Genomic DNA, 13,639 nt, shown 5'->3' with positions numbered 1-13,639 from the left:
GTGATCTCTCACAGTACAGTTTTGGAAGGAAATGGCGCTAGAGAATCTCACTGCCCCAGCCACACACAGAGCCTAGGATCCTAGTGCCAGCGTGGCTTGCCTCACAGTTGTCAACCTGGGCTAGAGACGCAACCCTGGGGCAGGCAGGTGGTAAGATGTCACTCCGGCTGCCTGAATCCCCATCACAAGGCCTGGGTTTGAGTCCCAGCTCTGCTTCCAATTCCAGATTCCCATTCATGCACACCTTTGGAGGCAGCAGGTGATGGCTCAAGCATTTTTTTTCTCTGTCAACCACATGGAAGACCCAGAATGAGTTTCTGTGTCCTGGCTGTGGTCCCTACCTAGCCCTGGCTGTCATGGACATTTGTAGACTAGAGCAACATATAGGAAGTATCTCTCCCACATTCACATTTAAACAAAACAAGGGGCCAGCCATACAGTGTAATGGTTATAGCTGCTGTCTGCAACATGTTTCCCATAGGGGTGCTGGTTTTAGTTTGTTGTTCCTCTAAAATCTAGCTCTCTGGTAAAGGCCTGGGAAAAGCAATAGAAGATCACCCAAGTACTTGGGTCCCTGTCACCTAGGTGGGAGACCTGAATGAAATTCCTGGCTCCTGGTTTAGACCTGTTGTAACCCTTGTCATTGTGGCCATTTAGGAAGTGAACCAGGAGAGAAGATTCCTCTCTCTCTCTCTGTATATACTTTTCTCTGTGTAACTTTCAAATAAATTTTTTAAAATCTTTTTCAAAGTTTTATGTTAAAAAATGTGAAACACAGGTCCAGCACAATGGTTTAATTGGCTAATCCTATTCCTTCAATCCTCATAAGGATGCACTGGTTCCTGTCCTGGATGCTCCACTTCCCTTCCATCTCCCTGTTTATGGCCTGGGAAAGCAGTAGAGCCAAAGTCTTGGGACCCAACATCCATGTGGGAGAGCCGGAAGGAGCTCCTGCCACCTGGGTTTGGATCGGCTCAGCTCAGCTCCAGCCATTGCGGCCACCTGGAGAGTGAATCAGCAGCTGGAAGATCTTCTCTGTCTCTCCTCTCTGTGTATCTGACTGTCCAATAAAAATAAATATTAAAAAAAGAAGATAAAGCCCTGTCTCATCCTCTCTCTAATTCTTTCAAGTAAATATTTTTTAAAAGAACATTTATGAATCATAGTTACAAACCATAAACTGATTTGATTTCACCCCATTTTTCAAGTGCTTTGTAGTTTTGCTATCACAGAGATGATACTCAATAATTTAGAAAAGTTCTCCAGTCAACTTTCTTTGAAAAAATAATGTAAAAATTGTTTTACTGTGAAACACCTCCATCCTTTCCTTTGTCACTGCTACTTCTGATACATTGCCTAGAGGCATTTACTATGACAAGATCATATATATATATAAATTAAAATGTACATTTTAAAAATTTTAAGAGTTTACCTATATCCCCTAATTCTTATGAAGTGATTCTTTCTTGGCTATAGTGCAATGGCTTAACCATTTCCACAAGTGCCTTAACTGATTACTCAGACTGTCATTTTAAAATGTGTTATGACTAATCTTCAATTTTCAATGTTGAAATAAAGTCCAAGAGGCAGAGAGAGAGCTCCTGTCTGCTGCTTCATGCCCCAGATGCCCACAAGGGGGTTGTGCCAGGATGCAGTCAGGAGCCAAGAACTCCATTGCAGCGCTGCCATAGGGGTTGCAGGAACCGACCACGGCAGCCATCCTCACGCCCCCAGGTGCGTGCCGGCTGGAAGCTTGCCGTGGACAAGCAGCCAGGCGCTCTGATCAGGGGCTCAGGTAGCTTCAGCACGAGGCAGGGGTCTGTTTCAGAGAGACATTGGTATTTTACAGAAGAGTTTCTTTTACTGTCCCCAGACTGTCATCTGGAAATGACGTGTGTGCACTTCTGCCTTTTCACCGAGACTCCCTTCCGGAAATGAGAGAGGGGAGCCTCGCTCTGTCGCTCTTTTCTGGCCAGTGGAAAGGGGGAACTAGAGAGCAGAAAACAGTTACCTTACACACACACACACACACACACACACACACACACACACACACACACTCTCTCTCTCTCTCTCTCTCTCTCTCTTTCTCTCTCTCTCTCTCTCTTTTCGGGTAGACCAAAATGCGGGCGCTTTGCTCTGCCTAGCAGGTGAGAAACACAGTTTTGTTTTCTTTCTTTCTTTTTTAACTAGGCAATCATGTGGCCTGCGCGGAAGGCCCCATGATGAAGGCATTCTGCCTGTAGCTAGAAAACCTGTGTTTTAAAATGTCATAAAACAATTTTAATAACTGACATTAAAATGGTAATTACGTTGAATGTGTAACCGAAAGTATGCCTACAAATACTGAGTGAAAGTTATCACTGGTAACATTTTTCCCTTTGTATTTTTCTTCAATTTTTATGTATTTAGGAGGAAAAGCAAGAGAAACAAAGAATATGAGCTCCCACCTGCTAGTTCATTCTTCAGACACTTGTGCGGGGCAGGACTGGCCTTGGCTAAAGCCTGGACCCGGGAACCGATCCAGGTTTCCCACTTGGGTGGCGGGAACCCAGGCACTTGAGTCACCAGCTCGTGCATTCCAGGGTCTGCATCTGCAGGAAACTGGAATCAGGAGCAAGAGGCAGGAATTGAACCCAGGCTCTTACCTGTGGAGGTATCCTGGGCAGTGTTACTGTGGAATCAGATCGTCACTGGGAGATTTTTTTTAAAGCTTTTTGGGATTTGGGATGAAGGTGGGGAACTAGTTAACAGAACTGTGGGTATTGATTTATTCTTTTAAAAAAAAATCCTTAATTAGTTTGTAGTAGATTCAATATAGTTTGTAAATACAATCTGGTGTAAAGGTTTTTAACATGTTTCTTCCACTTTCATTTCTCATTTCTAAGATTCTTTTCAGGGCAAGCTAGGTGAACATGACTAATGATAACAGAAAAGTTACGGAAGTATGATTGTTCAAGAGCAATTTGCAATTCAGAAAATAAATTTATCAGGAAGTATGGTATTCTTATAAAAACAACAGCCTATGTCTAGGCTGGGAGTGCAGACGAGAGGTGTACCAGTGAAAGACTGAGATGTTCCATCAGCCCATCTAAATCCAGGCTCTGCTCAGTGCTGATTTGATTGTGGACCTGGCTCCTGGCTTCCGGCTTCTGGTCAGTTCAGCTTTGGCCATTGCAGCCACTTGGGGAGTAAGTCAGCAAATGGAAGATCTTTCTCTCTGTCTCCTCCTTCTCTCTGTATATCTGCCTTTCCAATTAAAAACAAAGAAACAAACAAACAAAACAAGTGTTGACTACCTGTGTCCTGGACTTTTCTTTAAACATTTTTATGACAACCAGGTAATGGAAATGTTTCAGAAAGTTCTCCAGATAGACATAAAACCGATGTGAGGTTAGACATTCAGGAGAGAATAACGTTGAAAACAGTAAACAGAGTGAATAAACATGAATGGAAATTGACAGCATAAAATAACTTTAATGTTCATAAATTAGATTGTTAATATTAGAAACAATAAAGCTCACTGATAAAACAAAGGAAAATAAATTGTGTAATAATTTCAATAGACGCAGAAAAGATGTTTGACTAGGTTTAACATCTACTTGTGATTAAAATGTTATAAACTAGAAATGAAAACTTTAATTTTTTACTTTGTTTTTTAAAGATTTCCTTAATTGTTATTGGAAAGGCAGATCTACAGAGAGAAGGACAGAGAAAGATCTTCCATCCACTGGTTAATTCCCAAATGGCTATGAAGGTCAGAGCTGAGCCAATCCAAAACCGGGAAGCAGAGGTCTCTGCCAGACTCCCATGAGGGTGCAGGCGCCCAAGCTTTTGGGCCATCCCCCACTACCTTCCCTGCTGGATGGAAAGTGGAGCAGTCAGGACACAAACTAGTTTTCATATGGGATGCTGGCGCTTGCAGGCCACATTTTGCAGAATGATAAAACAGAATCTAAAAAGAACAAACAAACAAAAGTCCCCAAAAAACATATACTTAACACCTCAGAAGTTTCACTTTGGAGAAAGGAACTAATACCAGGAACCACTACTTTTATTCAACACAGTTTTTAAAGTCCTGGCTGGTGTTGTGGGGCAACAAGTTACCTGCCACCTGTGACTCCAAGCATCCCATGTGATCACTGGTTTGATCCCAGCTGCTCTACTTCTGTTCCAGCTGTCTGCTAACACAACTGGGAAAGCAGCGTGAGATGGTTCAGGTGCTCGTACTGCTGCATCCATGTAGGAGAACTGGAAGCAGGTCTAGTATCCTGGCTTCTCCTTGTCCCAGCCTTAAGCACTGTAGCCATCTTGAAGTAAGCCAGAAAATGCAAAATCTGTCTCTTTCTCTCTGTAACTGTTTGAAATTTAAAAAAAAATCTTCAAAAACACAGGTTCTAACCAGTCCAATATATGAAAACCAAACAAGTAGCAGCGTAACAGGTTAAGCCATCACCTGTGACTCCTGCATCTCATACAGGTGGAGGTTCGAGTCCCCACTGCTCCACTTCTAATCCAGCTCCAGGCAAAAGCATCTGGGGAAGCAATAGAACATAGCTCAAGTACTTGGGCCTTTGTACCCAAGTAAGAAACTGTGCATTTCTGAGATCTTTGTCTTTCTATTTTCTTTTTACTACATTAGACATATTGCCCTGTAAATCGTGGTAGTAGAATGTGAAATGAAAAATATGACTATTCACAAAAAAGAGGTAAAAATTCGGGATGATGGGAGAAAATGTTTTGTAACACATATAATAAAAGACAATTTATAACCAGATAAACTCTATAATCAACAGGAAAATGATGAAACAATAACAACATAGAAAAATGGGTAAGGGTCCAGCGTGGTGGCCTATAGTGGCCAACGTCCTCGCCTTGAATGCGCTGGGATCCAATATGGGCGCCGGTTCTAATCCCAGCAGCCCCGCTTCCCATCTAGCTCCCTGCCTGTGGCCTGGGAAAGCAGTCAAGGATGGCCCATAGCCTTGGGTTCCTGGACCCATGTGGCAGACCTGGAAGAGCTCCTGGCTCCTGACTTCAGAACAGCTCAGCTCCAGCCATTGCGGCTGCTCGGGAAGTGAATCATCAGACGGAAGATCTTACTCTCTGTCTCTCCTCCTCTCTGTACATCTGACATTACGATAAAAATAAAATAAATCTTTAAAAAAAAAAAAAAGGAAAAATGGGTAAAGAGTTTGTACATTCCTGCTTTGCACCGGCACTGTGGTGCAGCAAGTTAAACTGGTGCCCTGCAGTCCTGGACTCCCATATGTGCCAATTAAGAGACCTGGCTACTCCACTTCCAATCCAGCTCCCTGCTAATGTGCTCGGGTAATCAGCAGAGGATGACTGAAGCCCTTGGGCTCCTGTACCCATGTGGGAAGCGCACATGAAGCCTCTGGCTCCTGGCTTGGGCCTGGCCAATGTAGTCACCCGGAGAGATGAAGTGTCTCTTTCTCTGTGTGTGTGTCATTCACTACATCTCTTTCTCTTTTCTCTCTCTCTCTCTGTAACTCTGCCTTTCAAATAAATAGAAATATTTTTTTATAAATAGAGATGAACAGGTACTTCACAAAGATATTCAAATGACCAATAAACATTTAAAAAGCATTTAATTTCATTACCAATATTGCTAATTTGGATTAAAACAAAATGAAAAAGTACTATACCCCCACCTGGATAGGTACACTTAAGAAGACAACTAATGCCAGGTGCTGGCAAGAACACAGAGTGAACAGAAGTGTTTTCTATGGCTGGAAGGAATGTTAAATTGTTACAAGCACTTTGAAACCTGTTTAGCAGTTATGAAAGCTCACTATGATTATATTTCATGGTCGATAATTCTACTGCTAGGTGTTACACAGCACAGGAATACCTATAAACGTGCATAAGGGGAAAAGTACAAACAGCCACAGCCGCATTATTCAGAAGCCAGAAACCGGAAAGAATTCTCATGTTTGTCAACAGTCCCTTACACAGTCAAATATCATATAGCAAAGAAAACCGTGGAGTGGAAGCTCTGGGAACGGATATGGACAAACCCTACAACCTGAAGGAAGTTAAATGCGAACCGAGAGGGCTTTAAAAGGGTCAAGGAAAATGGCTATTGAGTGAGCATATGAACAACGGTCAAGGGTTCATGACCTGCTGAAAGCTGCAGGAAGCGACACTGGCAGCAGCTTGACCATCAGCAACGCAGGAGATGGATGGTGCTCGAAGCAGAACGCACACAAGCCTCACACTACCCTACCTTCTCACTGGTTTTAACTGTGTTCTACATGTTACTGGTTTTTCAAAAGCCAAGAATGCATTTCCAGAAGTAGAAAGGATCAGACTCAACAGTAATTCAAGCAGGACTATCACATGGTGTTTTAAAATGTCAGATAACTCAATTTGTGAAGAGTCACACTTTTATGCAATAGTGAAGATTAATATTTAGCATCAGATACACTTGGTAGTAAGTTCTGTCTATTATTTATCAACTATGTTTGGGGCATGTTAACTTCTTAATGCCTTAATTTCCTGGACTATAAGGAAACGAGGACCCTATGCAATGGCTCAACAGCTAAATCCTCATCTTGTAAGCGCCGGGATTTATATAGTCTCTATCCAGTTCATGTTCTGGTTGTTCAACTTCCCTTCTAGCTCCCTGCCTGTGGTCTGGAAAAGCAGCAGAGAATGGCCCAAGTCCTTGGGACCCTGCACACCTGCATGGGAGACTTGGGAGAAGCTCCTGGCTCCTGGCTTCGGATCAGCTCAGCTCCAACTGCTGTGGCCAACTGGGGAATGAACCAGTGGATGGAAAGTCTTTCTTTCTGTTTTTCCTTCTCTCCATAAATCTGATCTGCCTTTCCAATAAAAATTTAAAAATCTTTAAAAAAAATGAGCATCGAACAGCAAAACAAAACAAAACTCATAATACAGTGTTTTGTGAGGATTAGGGATCAGGGCTATTTCTCCTGGGTCATTTTGCTTCAGAATTTTAAAAAATGATACGGTTAAAAAATAAATAAAGGTATTCTCATGAGACATATTTACAAATAATGGAAGTGGTCTTTACTGACCACATATCAATGTGAAGATGTGTACTAAACGTGCCAAAGGGAAAGGTCAGATCACAATTTGAAAGCCAACAGATTTTGGAGCCAGTTATCTGTAGCAACCACAGCAGTTAAGCCACTCGGTCCAGAAGTATCAGACCTTGGTCTGTGCCTGTCAGTTTTCCAGTATGAGACTAATGACAGGAAGTAAAATGCAAGGAAACTTGCAAAGTGTGAAGAAAACGCAATCAAAAGATAAGCTTACTTTGGTACAAAAGAGCTTTGAAATTCATGCATAGTTTTTTCATAATATGTATTTTCCTTGAGCTCTCTGAGAACTCTCATGCCTCTAAACCAATCAAACAAGATTCTGTGCAGCTCACTAGCCCATATCTAACAATCACAGCATCCCTGAAGCCCTCCCCGTTATTCACTCTAGACTTTCTTTTTGTCATTTTTTCTGCCTGCCTTTGAGTCTCTGTCAAATGCATCTGGTGATGCCCAATTCCCTTGTTAGAGTAAGCCCTGACTCAGTAACCTCACGGCAGAACCTTTTAGCTTTGCCTCCCCATCGCAGTTTCCTTTCCCCTTCATCCACTGAACCGCAGTGGTTTTCCATGATCTTGCCTAGCTGCCTTCTTCAGACTGCCGTTGGTGGCTGGCCTGGGCCACCCCCAGCACTGTGCAAAGTTAGAGCTCATCTGGAGGTTGACAGGCCAGGCTTGCTGGTCTCTGTCCTGTGCGTTGTCTGCTCAGCTTCCTCGTTACTGACATGTGACAAACTGCAAGCCTTACGTATGCTGGATTCTTTCACCCTGAGTCAGGTTTTCAGTTGTCTGTCAGGAATTTTTTCCAATGAATTAAACATACCAACCTTAGAAACCGGTTTGTGAAGGAAGTAAGCAGAAATGAAATACTTCGTTGGTCTTTGCTTTTATGAAAAAATTTGGGCAAAACTTGCAGTTACCCAAATCATGTCCTTCCTGATAAACATGAAAACATTCAGGATGAAGATACGAATTCCGTTTTAAAATTGATCTTTTTAAGGTAAAAGTCCTTTTAAGAACATTTATGTATTTATTTTAGAAAAGCAGAGGCAGAGGTAGACACAGAGAGATCCTCCATCCATTGACTTGATACAAAAATGCTCACCACATGGATAGCAATCTCATTTCTAGCAGTTTTCCCCTTCATTCAGTAAAAGAAAGTCTTAGGGGCTGTACAGTGGCACAACAGGATAATCTTCCATGTGTGGTACCAGCATCCAGGCACTGGCTCATGTACCGGCTGCTCCACCTCCCATCCAGCTCCCTGCTTGTGGCCTGGGAAAGCAGTCGAGGACGCCCCAAAGCCTGGGGACCCTGCACCCACGTGGGGGGATCTAGAAGAAGCTCCTGGCTTGGGATCTCTCCCTCTTGCTCTTCTCTTTCTTTCTCCCCTTCTCTCTCCATCATCTGCCTCTCAGATAAAAATAAATTAAAAAGAAATTCTGAAAAGGGATTTTTTTCCTGCATATGTTGAATCTCAAATGTCTTTAACTTAAAAATCTCATGCCAGCTCTGGAGACTCAAGTTGGCCCCCACAGATTACTGGGATACTGAGAAATCCAACAAAGCTCTTAGTATGGCACTCATAAACACCTGCTTTGAGGGGGCCAGCACTTGGCCCAGCAGTTGGAACAGTGCTTAGGACTCCCACGTGCCATGTGGCAGGGACTGGGTTTGAGTCCTGGCTCTGCTCCCAGTCCAGCTTCCTGCAGATCTATACCCGGGAATGCAGTAGGTGATGGCTCAGTAGCGGGGTCCCTGCCTCCCACATGGGAAACTTAGATTCAGTTCCAATATGCTGGCTTCTACCTGGTCCAGACTGGTTGTTGCCCACATTTGGGGAGAGAAACAGAGGATGGGAGCATTCTTCAAATAAAATAAAATGCAAGAAAAATATTTGCTTTTAGCATTGCTATTTGAACATCTGTCTTTCTGCCTTGACAGCAGCAGCAGAGGGAAGATTTTACAGTTAGGTCTGACATTGGCCCGTGGACTAGATCTCAACCAGTCTGTTTAATATCTAGGTCAAGCATTGCTGTTATAGCTGTTCATTATTGAGTTGATGCTCATGTTCAATTTGACTCTCAGCTTTCCCAAGTGAGTTTCTTCCCAATTGTTCAGCTTCACTTAGAAGTCAATGCAGCTGTTTGATTTTTTTTTTTAAGCAACTCAAGGAAAACCGGTATCTGCAAAGATTTGCTGCTAGGTTTCCTAACTTCCTCCTGCCTGCTGGGGATGCTCTGAATGCCACTCAAGGCTGTTTTTTTTTTTTTTTTTAATCTGCATCCTCTTTACCTCATTTGACTTCTCATCCATCTCAGGAAAAACTCAAGATGCATAGTTTGCATCTGTAATCCTCTCATGTCATAATTTGTTTACACATGCTTAGCATTTAAAGGAGCACTATGGATCATCGGGGAAAATGCATTTTTTCTGTGGACATGTTCTTTGCCGCTTGATAATATTATGGGACTTTAAAATATGAGCTCTCTGTAGCTGCAGCGAGCAAAATCTTAATGAGTTTAGGATAGGTCAAAAGATTTACTGGCACTGGTGTGGTGGTGTAACGGGTTAATCCTCTACCTGCAGGCACTGGCATCTCATGTGGGCACTGGTTTGTGTCCCAGGTGCTCCACTTCCCACCCAGCTCTCTGCTGATGGCCCGGGAAAGCAGTGGAGGGTGGCCCAAGACCTTGGGACCCTGCACCTACATGGGAGACCAGCGAACAGAAGATCTTTGTCTCTGTATCTCCTTCTCTCTGTGTATCTGCCCTTCCAATAAAAATAAAGTAAATCTTTAAAAAAAGAAGAAGAGGAAAAAGTCCTGTTAATGGGAGCCGGGGGCAGGGGAGCGGCAGGGGAGGGGTAGAAGAGGGGCAGGGGAGGGACAGAGAAGGGCAGGGGAGAGGCAGGAGAGGGGGTGTATTCTTACTCTTCCCACAGACACAGAAGAGTAGGGGACTACATCTGTGTCATCTCTTCCCTTCCTGGCCCACTCTACCCTCAGCATGGTATACAGGTGTCTGTAATTTCCTCACCTTTTAAATAAACTGGATCCTTTTGTAATTCATTTTTATGCCTTTACTCAGAATGCTTTTCCATGGAAGACACAAGAATTTGGAGTATTGTGCTAAAAATGATAAAATGTAAAAAAAATTAATATACTTTCTAAATAAATTTAGTACAGTACAAACATGTTCATTAATCCTCCATGTTCAACATAATATTTGTCAATCAATATTTTATTTATCATCATATTAAATAATTGGTATAGATACACTATTTTCTAGTGACCTAAAACCTATTTCATATTGCTTATGAAAATATATTTACAGGGACTGGAGCCATGGCATGGTAGAGGATGCCTCTGCTTACAGCACCAGCACCCCATATGGATGCCGCTCTGTGTTTCAGCTGCTCCCAGCTGCTCCCCTTCCAGATCCGGCTTCCTGCTGCTGGCCTGGGAAATCAGCAGAGGATGGTCCAAGTCCTTAGGACCCTGCACCCAGGTCAGAGACCTGGAAGAAGCTCCTAATTCTGGCTTTAGATCACCTCAGCTCTAGCCATTGCACCCATTTGGGGGAGCGAAACAGCAGATGGAAGATCTCCCTCTGTCATCTATCTCTATATAACTCTGCCATTCAAATAAACAAACCTTAAAACAAAGAAAAGATTTTTACAGAACACTTGAGTTGATCATTAGATATGGAAACATCATTCTATTTTGAATTCAGAAATAAAATTTCCAATGGAGAAGATTACTTAATGTTATTTCCTAAAAACTCTTACATTTGTAATTTTAGGGACCCCCCCAAGCAGAGTGAATTCTAAATATCAAACTTGCATAAGCCTAAAGTCAATATCCATTTAGCTAAGCAAACAGCCTGGCAAAATGCTAAGAAAGAACTTCTTTAGCAGCCTTGAGAAATGCAATTATTATAAATAATGTAAATATTTTCAATAACAATTTATTAAATTGTTTTTAAACCAGTTATGTTCTTGTTTGATTAAGTCCTTTAACACTAGAATCAATCAAATTAGTTTGAATGAAATTGTGACTGTGCATATCCTAATAGGGATTAATTTTAGACTGTTTTTGTGAATGTAATATTTGGCTCAAGTTTATAGACAGCTTTTTCAAACCAGATCTACAAGACAGCTTATTTACATTTTTTCTACCTCCTAGGAAAGAAATTGAACTCTACAATGTCATTTAATCACACACAAAACAAAATTAAGACATCATCTAGAATAAAAAGACAACTGCTCAGTTCTACAACCATAATGACTTCAGTAATTCAGGATGGAAAGCACAAACTTTTCTACACTTCCAGGATAATTGAGGGGTTAACTGTATAATCTGAACATATGTGATAACTTCATACTTCGTGATGTTCAGGTTTATTTTGAAAAACTCAACTCCAAGTCAAGTTTGGAGATTCAGGATTTAAAACAGAGATGGCTCTGCAATGTGAGAAAGCCGTTGAAGCCAATCAGCATATGGTTCCCTGAATGGTGGGATCCCAAACAGCCAACCACTTACCCCATGGCTCTTCCTCCAGGCTAATATAAGAAGAGAAGTCTGAAAAACCTGCTCTCCTACTCAAACAGCTCACCGGCTCCCGACCCACCAGGACAAAGACAGGCAAGGCAAGGGAGAGCTGACTGTGGCAAAAGAGATCCTGGCAAAGGGTAAGTGGGTGTTGGAGGATGAGGACCAGAACCAAGCTAGGGCTCAGCTACATGCCCAGTGCCAGGGCTCAAAGCTAAGGTTGAATCCTGTTATTGCCAGCATCATGGAGCTACAGGGTACTCAATTCTCCAGCCCCCAGAATGGCTTCTCCATCTTAATTTTCAGATCTGGTATCATCATTTATTCCCACCCAAATCCTACCATTTCTTCACCTCTCAATTTAGGAAGCTTGACTGCTTATTAAACCATGGTGAAAATCAATGGCAGCTAAAAGGGGCTTCATTTCTTTTAGGGTTTAGTTTGAAGAAAATTGGAAAATTTGCTGTTATGGTGAGAGGACACTCAACTCACCTTCATAGATATATTAGAACTTCTCTAATACTGTTAAAGGATTAAGAGGGAATATGTCCATATGAAGATAGATTGTTCAAGATTGTTCATGTCTAGTACACAAATGATTGCTGGAAATCTCCTTTTGTTCTATAGGAAAATATCAAGTAATTCCCAAATAAAAGAAACAATGGGCTTTGTTATCATTCTTTTGTTGTTGTTGCTGTTGATTTCTTTTGCTAATTACGTGAGACTTGACTGGATATCAGAATGAGAGTTTTTATCAGTATAGTCACCTTTTGTCCCATGGGAAAATAATTCATGGACATCATATATCAGCTTTTGCCTTATTTGGTTGCTACAGTTAAGTAAAAATTGCATAAGGCCACAGTTTTGAACGAATCCTCTGCATTATGCCCCCAAAAGGTCAAAGTCTAAGTCAAAACGGGGGTGGGGGGTGGGGGGGAGGGGGTTGTGGGGGGGTATTTGGACTTTCTGAGTTCCACCAAGCTGAAATTGTTGGATTAATCTGACTTTCTGAGAATCAGGCTTAGAGAGATAGCCAACAAATTTCCCCAACCAGCCAGTTTCAACAGACATGATAATGAAGTTCCCTTTGTCTTAATCCTTTCACAAAAAAAGCAACAGGAACTAATCTGATGTTGCTAATTGATTATTTTCCTATTGTTCTGTCTCCTTGTCCCCACCCTCCAAGGGAGAGTAAGTTTGAAATGACCAATTAGCTATATTTGTGTGCTCTCTTTTCTTTAGTCATTCTCTATTTAAAAACCAACACACTTGTGTTCTTCCCATTAGGACTCTGATTCTATTTTAAATCATAAAATGTTGCCAGGTGTGAACGCTGAAAACAAAGCCAATGAAGATCTTGACACTACATTGCTGTCATGTTGTCCTTGTTTCTGTCAAAGAAAAGACTGGAGAATGTGATGCATCAGTGCTATCTGCAATACAATTTGCACCTAAGCAATCAAGCTTCCTAAATTTGAGAGGTAAAGAAATGGGAGGATTTGGGTGGGAATGGATGGTGATACCAGATCCGAAAGGCAGATTTACAGGGAGAAGGACAGACAGGAAGCTCTGTCTGCTGGTTCTCTCTCCAGGTGGCCATGACAGCTGGAGCTGAGCCTATCCAAAGCCAGGAGCCAGAAGCTTCTTCGGGGTCTCCTAGGTGGATGCAGGGTCCTAAAGCTTTGGGCCGTCCTCCACTGCTTTCCCAGGCCACAAGCAAGGAGCTGGAAGGGAAATGGAGTAGCCAGGACAGGATCTGGCACCCACATGGGATTCTGGCATGTGTGAGGAAGGATTTTAGCCATTGGATCAATTGTGCTGGACCCCAGAGTTCTGATTTTCAATAACAAAGTAAGGATGGACTTCAAACTTCTGGGGCCATCCAATCCCATTTCTAGCTCTAGCATCTATAGAACACAGAGAAAGTGGCTTATCTGGTCAGACTTCCTACACTGATGTTCCACGGATTTAAAGAAAACGATATATATATATATATCATA

The 13,639-nt window shown here is 42.2% G+C and overlaps 1 long non-coding RNA gene across 1 annotated transcript; it reads right to left on the bottom strand.

The window, feature by feature from the left end:
• Positions 1-2,546: 2,546 nt before the first annotated feature.
• LOC121153687 lies at positions 2,547-10,199 on the bottom strand. Its single transcript, XR_005883438.1, has 3 exons — positions 10,126-10,199; positions 4,457-4,535; positions 2,547-2,594 (listed from the first exon to the last, which is right to left on the bottom strand). It is a non-coding gene; the product is annotated as an uncharacterized LOC121153687 (long non-coding RNA).
• Between the last annotated feature and the right edge of the window lie 3,440 nt (positions 10,200-13,639).

Source organism: Ochotona curzoniae, unplaced genomic scaffold, assembly GCF_017591425.1.
Source record: "Ochotona curzoniae isolate NIBS_2020 unplaced genomic scaffold, NIBS_Ocur_1.0 contig_1, whole genome shotgun sequence".
NCBI lineage: Eukaryota > Metazoa > Chordata > Mammalia > Lagomorpha > Ochotonidae > Ochotona > Ochotona curzoniae.
This window is presented reverse-complemented; position numbering and strand designations above follow the sequence as displayed.